At 44.0% G+C, this 14163-nt stretch overlaps 1 pseudogene; it reads left to right on the top strand.

Moving 5' to 3' along the window:
* The first annotated feature begins 1154 nt into the window (after window positions 1–1154).
* On the top strand, window positions 1155–5889 carry LOC115051472 (ankyrin repeat and MYND domain-containing protein 2-like; annotated as a pseudogene).
* The last annotated feature ends 8274 nt before the right edge of the window (window positions 5890–14163 follow it).

Here is a 14163-nt window from a genome sequence, read left to right as displayed (position 1 = left end):
ACAAGGGGAGTATACAGAATGTATACACAAGGGTTAAAGTCACAAAAACAGAAAATCACTAGAGGATCTAGGATAAGCAGGAACAAAGTAGCAACAAAAAATCACCAGTACAATTCTAGGAGCGCAGATGGCGCAGATGATCGCACATGTTTCGGAAACTTTGGTGAAGAGAGGGGCTGAGCTGTCAACTGATCACCATCTAGTGGTGAGTTTGGTCAAGTGGCAGTGGAAGCCTCCGGACAGACCTGGTAAGCCCAAATGTGCAGTGCAGGTGAACCAGGAACGTTTGGAGGAGTGCCCCTATCCAAGAGGTCTTTAACTTACACCTCCGGCATCCCTGTGGAGGCTGAGCTTGAGTGGCTGATGTTCAAATCCTTCATTGCAGCAGACAGCTGTGGCCTCAAGGTCCTGGGTGCCTCAAGGGGCAGCAACCTTTGGACACCGTGTTGGACACTGGTGGTCAGGAAAGCCAAAGTCCAACCGGGGAAGGAGGCCTTCCAGGATATGTTATCTTGAGGGACTCCGGAGACAGTTGCAGGGTACCGGCAGGGCCGAAGGGCTGAAGCCTCGGCGGTCGCTGAGGCAAAGCAGCAGGTGTGGGAGAGGCTTGGAGAGGACATGGAGAAGGACTTTCAGTCAGCACCAAAGCTGTCCTAGAAGACTGTCCGCTACCTCAGATGGGGAAAGCAGGGAACCATCCAAGCCATGTACAGCAAGGATGGGGCATTGCTCCATCCTTGCTGTACCTTGCTGTACTGTACCTTGTTGGCCTCAAATGAGGAGATAGTTGGACGGTGGAAAGAAGGGGTGAAGGGGAATCATTTGCAATTTCCCTGAGGGTAGTCACTGAGGTAGTCAAACAACTCCACAATGGCGAAGCCCCAGTGATTGACAAGATCTGTCATGAAATGAAAGGCTCTGGGTGTTGAGGGGCTCTCATGGATTGCATGCCTCTTCAACATTATGTGGGGGTCGGGGGCAGTACCGAAGGAATGGCAGACCGGGCTGGTGGTCCCACTTTTAAAAAAAGTGGACCAGAAGGTGAATGCCAATTATCGAGGCATCACACTACTCACCCTCCCTGGGAAAGTTTACTCCAAGGTGCTGGAATGGAAGGACAGGCAGATCATCAAACCTCTGATTGAAGAGGAACAATGCAGGCTCTGTCCTGGTCGTGGAACAACGGACTAGCTCTTCACCCTTGCCTGGATCCTGGAGGGAGCCTGGGAGTATGCCCAGCTTGCTTTGTGGACCTGGAGAAGGCATACATCCGGGTCTTCTGGGAGTTGCTGTGGGGGGTGCTGTGAGAATATGGGGCCATCCAATCTCTGTACACCCAAAGCGAGAGCTGTGTGTAGGTATTCAGCAGTATGTCATACTTGTTCCAAGTGAGGGTTGGCCTCTGCCAGGGCTGCACCATGTCACCGATCCTGTTCGTGATTTTAATGGACAGGATTTCTAGGTGCAGTTGGTGAGGAGAGGGGTTGCAGGTCGGGGGGCTCAGGATTGCATTGCTGGTTTTTGCGGACAATGCGGTGCTGTTGGCAACCATCGGTCTGTGACCTTCAGCTCTCACTGGACAGGATGGCAGCTGCGTTTGAAGTGGCTGGGATGAAAAACAGCGCCTCTAAATCAGAGGCCATGGTTCTCAGCAGGAAACTGATGATCTACTCTGGGTTGGGAATGAGTTTTTGCCCCAAGTGAAGGAGTTCAAGTACCTCGGGGTCTTGTTCATGAGTGGGGGGACTTTGGAGCGTGAGATTGGCTGGAGATTGGCTGGAGAACCGGAGCAGTGGGAGTGATACTGCAGTTGCTGTATCGCACTGCTGTGATGAAAAGAGAGCTGAGCTGGAAAGTGAAGCTCTCGATCTTCAGGTCAATCTTCATTCTTACCCTCACCTATGGTCATAAGAACTGGATCATGACAGAAAGAACGAGATCGCGGGTACAAATAACCGAAATGAGCTTCCTCAGAAGGGTGGCTGGCTTCTCCCTTAGAGATAGGGTGAGGTGCTTGGTCATCTGAGATGAGCTCAGAGTAGAGCTTCTGCTCCTTTGCATTGAGAGAAGCCAATTGAGGTGGTTCGGGCATCTGGCAAGGATGCCTCCTGGGCGTCTCCCTTGGGAGGTGTTCAAGGTATGTCCAGCTGGGAGGAGGGCCCGGGGCAGACAGAGGACCAGGTGGAGAGATTGTATCTCCACTCTGGCCTGGGAATGCCTTGGGTTCCCCCAGTTGGAGCTGGTTGATGTGGCTAGGGAAAGGGAAGTCTGGGGCTCCCTGCTGAAGTTATTATCCCTGCAACCTGACCTCGGATAAGCAGATGAAGATGGATGGATGGATGAACTGGAACCATAACTGCAACTGTATCAACTGCAGTTAATACTGTATAAATAACATATAAAAATTTGTAATATTATAAAAAGCATAAAATAAAAATAGGTAAGCTGTTTGTGTTCTGTTGCTATTGAATATTTTAGTTAATGAGTATTCTACTGAAAATTCCATCGATTATTCAAGTAATCGGATAAAACAGACTTTTTTTAATTAAAGAGAAATGATGAATATACATGGGAAAATTATTTATTTTAATTAATAAATGACAATTTGTTTCCTTTTTTAGATAATCAACATTTATCTTTATCATCACTTTTGTCGTTGTCATGTCTTTCCTCCATTTAATCTCAACCCACACAAGAGGGGAAAACAATCAAGAGCTCCCCATTGCTGCTCAGATGGCAGCATTTGTAGGTAAGACAAGCAAATATTCTACTAGTTTTCTTATGAATAAATTCCCTCACATTTCAACCTCTACATTTTCCTTCCAGGACAGCATGACTGTGTAACTGTGATCAATAACTTCTTCTCACGTGCAAGCCTGGAGTACTTTACCAAACCACTGGCTGGAAAGAGAGCCCAAGCTGCCTGCAAGGCTAGCAGGGCCCCTGCACCGGATTATTATGACCACCAACCTTAACCCAGTCAAGGTGAGCCTCACTAATTAGTTGGAACATTAATTTAGTTGTCTAAATATTAGGATTGATACACTCACAAGTGAAATGAAAATATTTCCTTGCTCATCAACCAGTGATCTAGGTTTTCTGTCACAAGGCTGAAGGACTATTCGATGTCTACAGTTTTTCATCTTAACTCAATGACCACAATGACTTTATTTTTGTTCAAGGATCAATACTGTAAAATCTTATATGAGAAAAACAGTCCAGAAAGTGTTGGAATTTTCTGCCTAGCTGTGAAACAAAAATTTTGAAGCTGGTCCGGAAAGCTGTTCTGACAGGAATAATATGGGTCATCAGACATAAAATATATGACTAAGATGAAGGTGCTTACTAATAACTAACATTTCCTGTTAGTAATATCAACCCTTAGATGTTGATACTACAAGTGGTGTTGCAGTACAAACAAGAAGAAGAACTGAAAAAAGAAGCCACAAGCTAGACACAGAAACCAGCCTTCTGGCAACATCAATGTTAATTAGCTACTAGAGTGCCACGATAATCTGGAAGACTGTTTGATCAGGAGGACTGAGCACAAACTTATAAGTGAAGGCTTTAAAGAACACCAAAAATTAAAGGATGTACTAACATGATTTATTTTCTAGAGGACACTTTAAGAAAGATATATAGAATTAATGAGGGACATATATTGTGGTGAATCTTGAAGAGGAGATCTTGGCAGATGACAGGGAAATAGTGTGACTAGGATGGAGATCTGTAATAGGGGACTGTACGTCAGGAAGTGATGACTCTGGACATTTGACTGGGAGACGGCCAAGGATGTTTACATACTGGCATGGAGATATACTTCCTAGCTGGAAATACTTCCTAGCTGGAAATATTGCCAGAGGCCAGTGTTGACCTTTTCAGGACTCATCTTGATCTGCCCCAGTAAAATGAACCCCAGGCATGACACTGTGGACTGGTTAAATTTGCGCTTCATCAACAACTAGTGCTGGAGCAGTGCTACAGCACCTGGTGGCCATGACCTACATGTTCCTCTTCGGAGTGGGAAGAGATCAAAATGTCATCAAGGTAGACAAAAACAAAGACATTCAACTTGTCCATAGGGCATCATTTACCAGGGATTGGAAGACAGGGGTGTTGATGAGTCCAAATTGCATTACAAGACACTCATAGTGGCTGCTGGGGTTGTTGAATGCCGTTTTGCACTCATCGGCCTCCTGGATCCGAACAAGGTGGTAGCCGTTGCGAAGGTCGAGCTTGGTGAAAATGCAGGCCCCCTGCAGAAGTTCAAGGGCAGGCGAGAGGAGTGCTAGAGCGTAACGATTCTTCACTGTGATGTTTTTCAAGCTGCTGCAGTCAAAACAAGGCTGGAAGGTCCTGTTCTTTTCCACTGGCACCAAGGATGGATGATCCCTATAGACAGCGCCCTCTGGATGTATTCATCCACAACCTTCCTCCCAGGACTTGACAGAGTCATAACCAGCAGTCATAAGAGCGATGTGGGAGCAAGGACATGGCTAGGCTCTTGTTAAAAACCTCTTTCATGTCCAAGTAGACTTCAGGCACCATGGACAGATCTGGGAACTCAAAGGGGAAATCAGCAGGCTTGGAGGGACCGGACAGAGAGAGCAGACAGGATGACTTATAGACTTGGCTCAACCCCATAACGTTTCCCGTGACCCAGTCAATCGTTGTGTGGGCGGACAGGGCCAGGGAATTCTTGGGGGAGGTAAGGAGCTAAACAAGGTTCAAGGAGCGCACAGGTGTAGCTCACTTATAAGCCTCCATTTACAGGTGTGCCTGGCCTTTACTTACATTTAGCGCGAGGTGCTACTGCATGGAGATAAACACAGCGCTTCTAGTAACTGTAGAACTCTCTGTTTCTTAATGTTTGGGAATATAAATATATTTGCTGATATTCAACAGAAGATGCAATCTTTTATTTGACATGTAATGGCATCTATAGTCTACAGAGTGAAGAAGGACTGTTTTGTTTCCCTCACTGTGAGCCTTGGTAAATGAGTTCTGAATAACTGCAATAATTGTTTGGGTGGCAATAATTTAGAAAAACTGGATGTGCTCTATCCCAGCTGTCTCATTCACTGTTCTGGGAACAGAGAGGTTTTTCAATGCAGCTTTCAATTCTGTTAGATAGTCATGCTGGTAAAGGAAAACCCTGTGCTGGTGAATGTGGAGGCTCTGGAGAAGCGTTACCAGGTGATGGATCTGCTGTGCGAACAGTGTGTGAAGCAGCAAGACATGAATGAGGTCCTGGCCATGAAAATGCACTACATCAGCTGTGTGCTGCAGAAATGCCTGTACTTCCTCCAGAAACAAGATGAAACACTAGATGCTCTTGTAAAGAGGTGAGTCAGTGAGTTTTCAGTCAGCCAGTTATCGCTTGGTTATCAGTTCTGACATTAATTTCTTTCAGCTGTGTAATTTAGCTGTAATGTTGTATGGTCCCAGCCTGCTGACAGGGAGGGACAATGATGGTTTCCCACAATACCAGGAGAAATTAATCCGGAACTGTATCAGAAAATTTCCTTTCTGTGAGGCTACGCTGCTTCAGCAGCTGGAGAGGAGCATTGCACCAGTAGAGATTGTAAGTGAAGAAGAGAATTAAAGGGAATTGTATAAAATACAATGTTTATCTATGCAATCAATAGGGAAGCATTGTGATAGTAGTAGATGATATGTAATTTTCAACATTGTAGATATAACTGATTAATTTTGGCACCTTGTTTCCAGGGTAACGCATTGTCTGTGCTGACACAGGCATTGATGGGTCAATTGGCATTTGTTGATGCTGACTATTGCTCTACATGTGGTGAGAGGGGAGCAGATAAAAGGTGTTCCCTCTTTTTGCAAAGTCATTCATGGCAGATCAGGGCTCCATGTACTCCCTGAGAGTCGTATCCTTTGTCTTTAAGGTCATTTACGGCAACTTGACCTGTGAGAAGCTCCACTGGTTCACCCACAAAAAAATGTGCAGGCCTCTGCAGGAGCAGACATTTGAACTTGAGGAGAACACCCCAAGACTGAGAAAAACTGAAAGGTGATCAGTTTTATCCTGTGTTTAGCAGTTTCAAATTTTTCACCTTTTCACACTACACGTCTTTGGCATCATTGGCTCCTCAGCACAACGCAACATCACAGCAGTGGCTTTGATAGCCAGCACTTCCTTTTCATATCGCAGAACTTTAACCAGTTGTGCACATACTGTGCTGATCCAGGTGCCTCAGTGGTACCTGGCGTCCTGTGGCATACCACAGATCCCAGGTTCTCCTGCGATCATCTGATCCATCAACAGTCAAAGCTGGCCTATGCTCCAAAACCGGCATCTCTTCTGTCATTCTCAGCCTTGTCTCTCTACCATGTCCTGCACGCTACTGAACTTAAATAGAACAGGTGATCAGCTGCTGTCCCTCAGCTGTAGGAATCAGCTCACCAGCTACTGCTCTTGGGCATCATCTCCTCACCCCTTTCTCCTGCAGTTGTGCATCGACGAGGCCCATATCAACAATGCTGCTTAAAGATTTCTGCAGTGGTCCATCCTGTCTCTGTTCCCCACTGCCTTTATGTAGATGTTGTGTTTTGCTGCAGACTGCACCAGCCACTGTTGATATGTTGTGCTTTAAGAGTGGTTGTGCCAAACTCCAACTTCAGTTAAGCTTTTGTTCCTGGAACAGACTGCTTATTCATAGATTGTCTTCAAATGCCTCTGATACATGCAATATTTAGATGTTAGTCAGCACAACTCAGGGAGATTTGGGCAACAGCAGTGTCATTGAAGATATGTCCTGTTTTGTACAGGAGAAATACAGACAAGAGCCGTCAGTTGTGTTCATCTAGCAGTCTGTCGTTTGTCTTTAATAACAGGCTTTTGTATTTCTTTTCACAAAATTAAGCACAATATCCACCTATACACAACATCACAAATTAAGAAACAGTACTGATAACTTAAAATGCATCTGGTACTTCTACATCTTTCTATTTCATTACCAGTAAAGACTAAACTACAAATCACTTTAGGCAGTCAATGTCAACTCATTGATTTATAGATACAGAATCATATCATATAGAATCATTACATAAATCATAAAAAAAACATTGAGTTAAAAGCTAAAAAAACACAGATAAAATACTTTCAGTTGTCAGTTGCACACCTAAATAGAACTGTTTTAAGCATGGATTTTATATGTTGTCAGAGTTGAGGCCTGTCTCATATCTTCTGAAAGACTGTTCCAGACTTGAGCAACATAAAACTAGAATGCAGCCTCACCATGTTTAGTCCTGACTTTGAGTACCACCAGGAGACCACTCCCTGAGGTTCTCAGAGCCCAACATGGTTCATATGGCTCAAGCATGTCAGAGATGCACTTTGGTGCTAGACCATGAGGAGACTTGTACACAAGCAGAGATATTTTAAAGTCTATTCTCTGAGCGACATGAAGCCAGTGCAGAAACCTGAGCACTGGACTAATATAAACTCGAGTAGCAGCATTCTGGATGTACTGCAGCTGCCACAGACAATGACTTCAGTTTTATTTGAGTTTAACTGGGGAAATTTGATTTGCATCCATCTGATTGATGCAGTAACAGTGTATCTATAGGCCCATGTTCACCTGCCGTCAGTAATACGTAGATCTGAGTGTCATCTGCATAGTTGTGGTAGGACACGTTATAACTGCGTATTAGCTGGCCTAATGGAAGCATGTACAGATTAAACAAAAAGGGTCTCAGAATTGACCCCTGGGAAACCCCACAGGTCATAGCCATTTGGTCTGAGACACAGTTGCCAATTTCAACAAAGTACTTCCTGTCCTCGACATAGGACTTAAACTAGTTTAGAGCAGTACCAGAGATTCCCACCCAGTTTCCTAACCTCTGTAATAAGATCACATGGTCAACTGTGTCAAAGGCAGCACTCAGCTCCAGCAGAACTAAGACTGAGACTTTGCCTGCATCCGTGTTCAGGCGGATATCATTAGTCACATTGATCAGAGCTGTCTCAATGCTGTGGTGGGGCCTAAAGCCTGATTGGAAAGTAGCAAACACACTATTAGACAGGAGAATGTCAGTAAGTTGTTGGTGTACAACTTTTTCCAGGACTTTGCCTAGGAATGGTAGGTTTTGATATGGGCTGATATTTGTTCAGTACTGTGGCATCAAGACTGCTCTTCTTTAGAATAGGCTTGTGGACAGCAATTTTTAAGGCTTTCGGAAATGTTCTGGTCTTAAGTGAGATGTTGAGTAGTTGGACAAGTTGTGGTAACAAACAGCTCAGCACAGACTTTAGAAATCTGCATTAGCTGTGTTTTTGCTGTTGCTTCATGTCTCGGTTAAAAACATAAAATCAAGATTGTAAGAGGAAATAAAACTATCATTGAAACACGTGTCATTTAAAGAACTGACATTGATTATTGCGTGTTTGAGGGTTAGGGGTTAGGGTTAGTTGAACTGGATGGTGCGTTTTTACAGGGGATAGGGATTAGACTTCTCTGATTGGACAGTCTAACTGTTCCTCTCTTTTCTAATCTCTGTAGTTTGACAGTAGTTATTGTTTTAGAGGATAACTCTCCCTCCCCGGACCTCTGGTAGATAAGGGGATTAGCAATGCAGAGGCCCTTGGCATCCTAGACAACAGCATTGACACTGCTGCAGATAACAGCTGTGGGCACCAGGGGTGTGGGCCGAGCTGGCAGGGCCTTGGCTGATAAAGAAAGCTGAGGAGGAATTTGATTTGATTTAGAGGAAGTAGATTAATTTAAAAACTAGTAGATTAATTTAAAAGCGAATAAAGCAGCAAGGAGCATGCAGAAACATGTCCGCATCATGTCAAAAGCAGACACACATGTTTTCATGTTCTCAAAATATGAGCGGTGCTCATGATAGCCTACCTACTCGCTATTATCAAACAATATTTTGATGCCGCACATAAATATATGATAGTTGACATGCTGTTGCCTATTCACAACATTAAGATGAATATACGAACGCTGAGACCAGTTTTCAAGAAGTTGGGTAATTTAGATGGAATTTCCCATCATGTGAGGTGAGGTTTGCAATTTTTACCAAGCTGGAAGGACCACGGCAACTGTTCGGTAATCCGAAAAAATGGCAGGTTCTTCTTTGATATGAATATATGAATCCATAGGAATTTTTCTATCCTAAAATTGAAATATATCAGTGGTTGATTGCTTTTGGATAAATATAGTGATCTGTATGAAATAAGCCACTTTGCTTATTGGACTTGTTTGGAGACCTGAGAGACTCTGGACTGCCATGAACACCAGTGCTTACTGAGACTTAGCTACAGTAATGTTCTGCAGCATGACCTGGATGAATCTATGGATCCATCGAACATACACCAGATTCTTTATTAAAGTCCTTCAGATCTGGGGCAGTGATGTCAGAAAGGCAGACTTTTCCCACGCTGAGGCTTGACACCACTCCACTTCGTAATGGTCAAACCAGCATTAATCTGCAAGATAAAAAAGTGGACTGTTAGTGGGTAATGTTTAAAGATCAATGTACAGATGATTGTAAATATTTCTTAGTTCTTGATCACGATGAATGCCACTGTGACATGCAAATATTCCTTGTATTACCAAAGTGAATACAGGACAGTCAATGCAATTGGCAGAGTAAAATGGCTGTGGCAGACTGTTGAGGAAAAGATGTTACAGAGGAACTACTCAGGATATTTGACTTATGGTTCTTTTCTCCCTTCATTGAACAGCTGCCGACTAACTTTGATGTTAGATAATGACTCATAACTTGTTATTGTAACTGAAACCTGCAGAACAAGAGCCTGACCCATGTATCCAAGCTCTCGTGTCTGAGGCAGTGCAACCGCAACACAAACATGCCATGTAAACCGTAATCTCTCATTCATGACTTATAACACTACACAAATACACACAACATAACATGCATAATCAATTGATCCCTCTTTCTGAACAACATTGTGTCTCTAATTAATTTGAAAGCTGTGACACTTGTAAATGACACTTGTAAGCCCTTCAGGGTGAATGTCAGACAACAACCGCATTTTCCACAACAACCTTCTCTCTCTACATTATCCCTTACATAATAAGTTTTTGTGTATGTATACTGTAGCTTCTGCGGAGGAATTACTGAGCAAAGTCAGGAAACGGACACCAGTTAGCTAGCTTGCTCTGGTATGCACCTGTGTCCCTCCTGTATCCACAGGCCTTGCTGGTGTTAGATCAACTGTCTTCGTGTCCGTGGGTTGCCTGAGGTCACGGCGATTCCGTCTCAGGACACTGCCTGATCTATGTAGGATGTAGGATCTATGACCCACTGGGGTCATCGCCATTGCTTTCTTCCATGTTGTGTTTGGCTCAAGTGCCTGAACTCTCCCACACTCTCCAGCTCTCAGTGTGTCCATGTCCTTTGCTGTACGATTGTAGTACTTTGCTTGTCTTTGTTGGTTATGTATGAGTGCTGCTTCAATGTCCATCACCTTTGGCCTCAAAATACACTCTTTGATGGGCAGCAGAGTCCTTTTCCTTGTACTTAGGAGCCTCTGTGCTGGACTTGCATTCAGCCCTTGTGTTGGGGTGTTCCTATGATCCAGTGTGGACAGGTATGGATCCTGCCCAGACATTTTTGCCTTCTTCCTAAGCCATTTGGCTGTCTTCACAGCATTCACATTCCACCTTCCTGTTACTTTGTGGGTAGCTAGGTGAGGAATTTGTGTGAGTGAATTCCCAAATTTTGGCTGAATTTTTTTAACTCTCTGGACAAATACTGGGGCCCATTGTCAGAAATGACAACATCTGGGATCCCCTGTTTGGCAGTGCGCTTTTAACTTCCTGATAACTGTGCTGTACATTGTGTCTGGGAGGTAATCAATTTCCCAAAAGTTGGAAACATAGTCCACTGTTACCAAATAGTATCTGCGTTCAAAATTGAAGAGGTCAGTACCCACTTTAGCCCATGGTTTTTCTTTGGCCTCGTGCGGCTGAAGTGTCTCTTTCTGTTGCTTATGATCTATTGACCTACATATGTCACAGTTTGTAAACACAGTAAACACAGTGTCTTGCCCTCCTCAAGCAACCCTCAATCTCCAGATGTGATGAATGAATCCGTTGGATGTTGTCTCTCTGTAGTGATTCAGGGATGACAACTCTCTCTTTCCTGAAAACAAGTCCATCGTGGGTGCTCAGTTTATTCTGAAAGGAGAAGTAATGCTTTATGTCAACAGGTACATCTTGCTTGTTTAGTTCCTACCCTTTCTGTATGGCGTTGATCAGGGTCTGTAGCTTTTTGTCTGTTTGTGTTGCAGCACGTATTTCACTCAGTCTCTCCACTCAGATTGGAATGAAAGCTACCATGTTGTTAACCTCAATCTCCATGTCTCTCTGGCCCTTGTGACTGTCTTTCAGATACGCTCTGCTCAGTGTGTTGGCCAATAGCATGTCACGACCTGGAACATAGGTGACATTTAGGTCATATATTTGCAGTCTCAACAGCATTTTCTGAAGTCGTTGTGGAGCATTCCACAGTGGTTTTTTTGATATTATCAAGTGGTTTGTGGTCTGATTCGAAATTAATAGGTCGGCCATATGTATATTGATGGAACTTTTCAATTCCAAATACTATAGCGAGGCACTCTTTCTCAATTTGGGCGTAGCCCCTTTCTGTCTGTGTCAGTGCCCTGCTCCCATACACCACAGGCCTGCCATTTTGTGTCAAAGCTGCTCCCAGTCCGGTTTCACTGGCGTCACACTGCAGTGTCAGCTCCACCTCTGGCTCATATTATTTAAAAACCGGTACCTGTGTTATTTTGCCTGATAGTCTCTTGAACACACTCTCTTGCACATCAGACCACTCCCACAGACTCTCCCTGTGTGTGTGCTGCCTCAGTATCTCGCAGTCGTCTGAGAGGTGTTCATAGAACAGTGTTTCCTCTACATTCATTTAGCAATGGTGGCCCGCCACATCTCTCCACCTTCACAGCACAGCCTGTGAGATGATGAGCGTAACAGTGGGAAGAGGGGAGGGAGGAAGTGGGGTGGTTGGGGGATCCTATTGGAGTTAATTACTCGTGAGAGCGCAGCCTTGAAAGTGACATCAGATCAGGCACCAGGTCAGAGTCAGAAAAGTTTAGTCTTGAGGAATAAGGCAGCGAATTACCGGAGAAAAGGTAGACTTATTAGCCAACTCCAGTGACGCTAACTTGGGTAAACTAATTGATAGCATTGAGATAATATCTGCATGTCATTATATATTAACTGCTGACTGCATTTTCAGATGAACTTGTTCAAATATTTCTCTAAGAAGAGAGGGACTACTGTAAAAGGTGACAGTCGTCATATATCATTAGCCTTTTAGTGTTTTTTTTTTTTTTTTACACTTTTTATATTCAGCCTTTATCTGACATTGTATATGGCTGAGATGTATAGGTTGTAGTGGTTGTAAGGGAAAAAGCCATGTTCAACTGGCCAACGAATACATAGGTTGTGAAAGTTAAATCTGCGGTCAAGTGCTGTTTGTTTACTTCGCCACGCCCCCCCGGAGAGCCTGCCGCCACTGCTGAAAAAAAATCTCAGAGGAAACACTGCCATCCCTACAACTCTGCATTGTTTCACCTTCTCCTGTGATGAGAACATCATCTGCTATGATGTAGATGCCTGGCAAGCCTTCCAGTGCTTGCATCAGCTTGCATTGAAAAACCTGGGCTGATACCCATTGGCATCCTGAGCCATCTAAATCTGCCAAAAGGTGTGGCAAAAGTAGTGAGGTAGCTTGATTCTATTGCAAACTTCACATTCCAGAATCCATGTTCATGGATTCATGATCCATGGCAGTGGGATATTATTTCGTTTCAGAGCCCTGTTTAATGGTCTTGGGTCAATGCAGATTCTGGGCTTACCAGTCGGTTTCTGCACAGATACCATACCACTGATCCAATCTGTACTGCAGTCAATTGGTGCAATAATCTAAGGGGTTTCATCATTGCTACAGGGACTCTTCACTTTGGGAGTTTCACTGGTTCGACAGTGGAGTCAATTTCTATTTTGTATTCTCCTTCCAAGCATCCATCCCCTGTGACCACATCCTTGAACTCGGTCTTTATCTCATCGAATGTCCATGTAGACTCACTGGGGACAGTTGTGGACACAATACTGTCAGTGGCAATTATGTTCTCATATTGTACTTTGATGAATTTCATGGCCTCACTAGCCTTCATGCCAAGCAAGGGTGTTTTGCAGTCCTCTCCCACAACTTGAAACTCGAGCCTGTAGAATTTCTGGTTCCTGGGCCTCTCACGTTGACCCTGCATTTGCCAACTGGGCATATCTTCAACTTGTTGTACATCACAAGCAATTTATCGGGTTGTTCAATCTCTGTGTCTGGATTTAGCATGTGTACTGGTTTAACATTGTGTGTCGCTCCACAGTCAATTAGAAAGTTAACCAGGTTGTTGTTGATCATCATTCCAGTGAACAATTGCTGCATTTCTTTCTGTGTCATTCTTGTGTCCATTATGTGATTCACAGCCTCCATCTCCTGTGTAACTGCTGTGACTGTCATGATATCCTCACAGGAGTCTGAGTCCTGTTCTGCAACAGCATGTACTTTCTTCCTCTGTTCTCTGTGACTCACTTTGCTCCTGAAGGTCACTGCAAAGTGATTTTCTTTTCCATGTTTTGCATCTTTTCCCAAAAGCGTTTCGTGTATTCTGCCACAAAATTTGCACAATATTTCTGTGCTTTTATCTGTCTTTATTTTCCACTGGAAAGCATGTACTTCTTCCACCACTTGTCCCTCTATAGTCTTGCTGTGCTCACAGGTGATTTCCATAGCTCTACACACCTGCAGGCATTTATCCAGAGTCAGATCATCCTCTCTGAGCAGTCTTTCTCTCCAACTTGAACTGGTTGTGCCACAAACAAACAATCCTATCTCTAATAAGAGTCCTGCAGTCCACCAAAATTACATGTGCTGGCTAGCATCCTCAAATCTGTGACTTATTTTTCAATCGTTTCAATTGAGCCTTGATTTCTGGCAAAAAGCGATATCTTTCCACAGTCTCATTGACTTATACTCACATCTCTCATTAGCGTGTTTCAGAGCTCTCCACCACACTCTCCGATGAGGTAGTGACACAGCATCACTCTCGTGCGTGTCCAGCGTTGCTAGTCACAA

The sequence above is a fragment of the Echeneis naucrates genome, chromosome 11 (assembly GCF_900963305.1).
Source record: "Echeneis naucrates chromosome 11, fEcheNa1.1, whole genome shotgun sequence".
Taxonomy (NCBI): Eukaryota; Metazoa; Chordata; class Actinopteri; order Carangiformes; family Echeneidae; genus Echeneis; species Echeneis naucrates.
The sequence above is the reverse complement of the archived record's forward strand: the minus strand, read 5'-3'. Positions and strand labels throughout refer to the sequence as shown.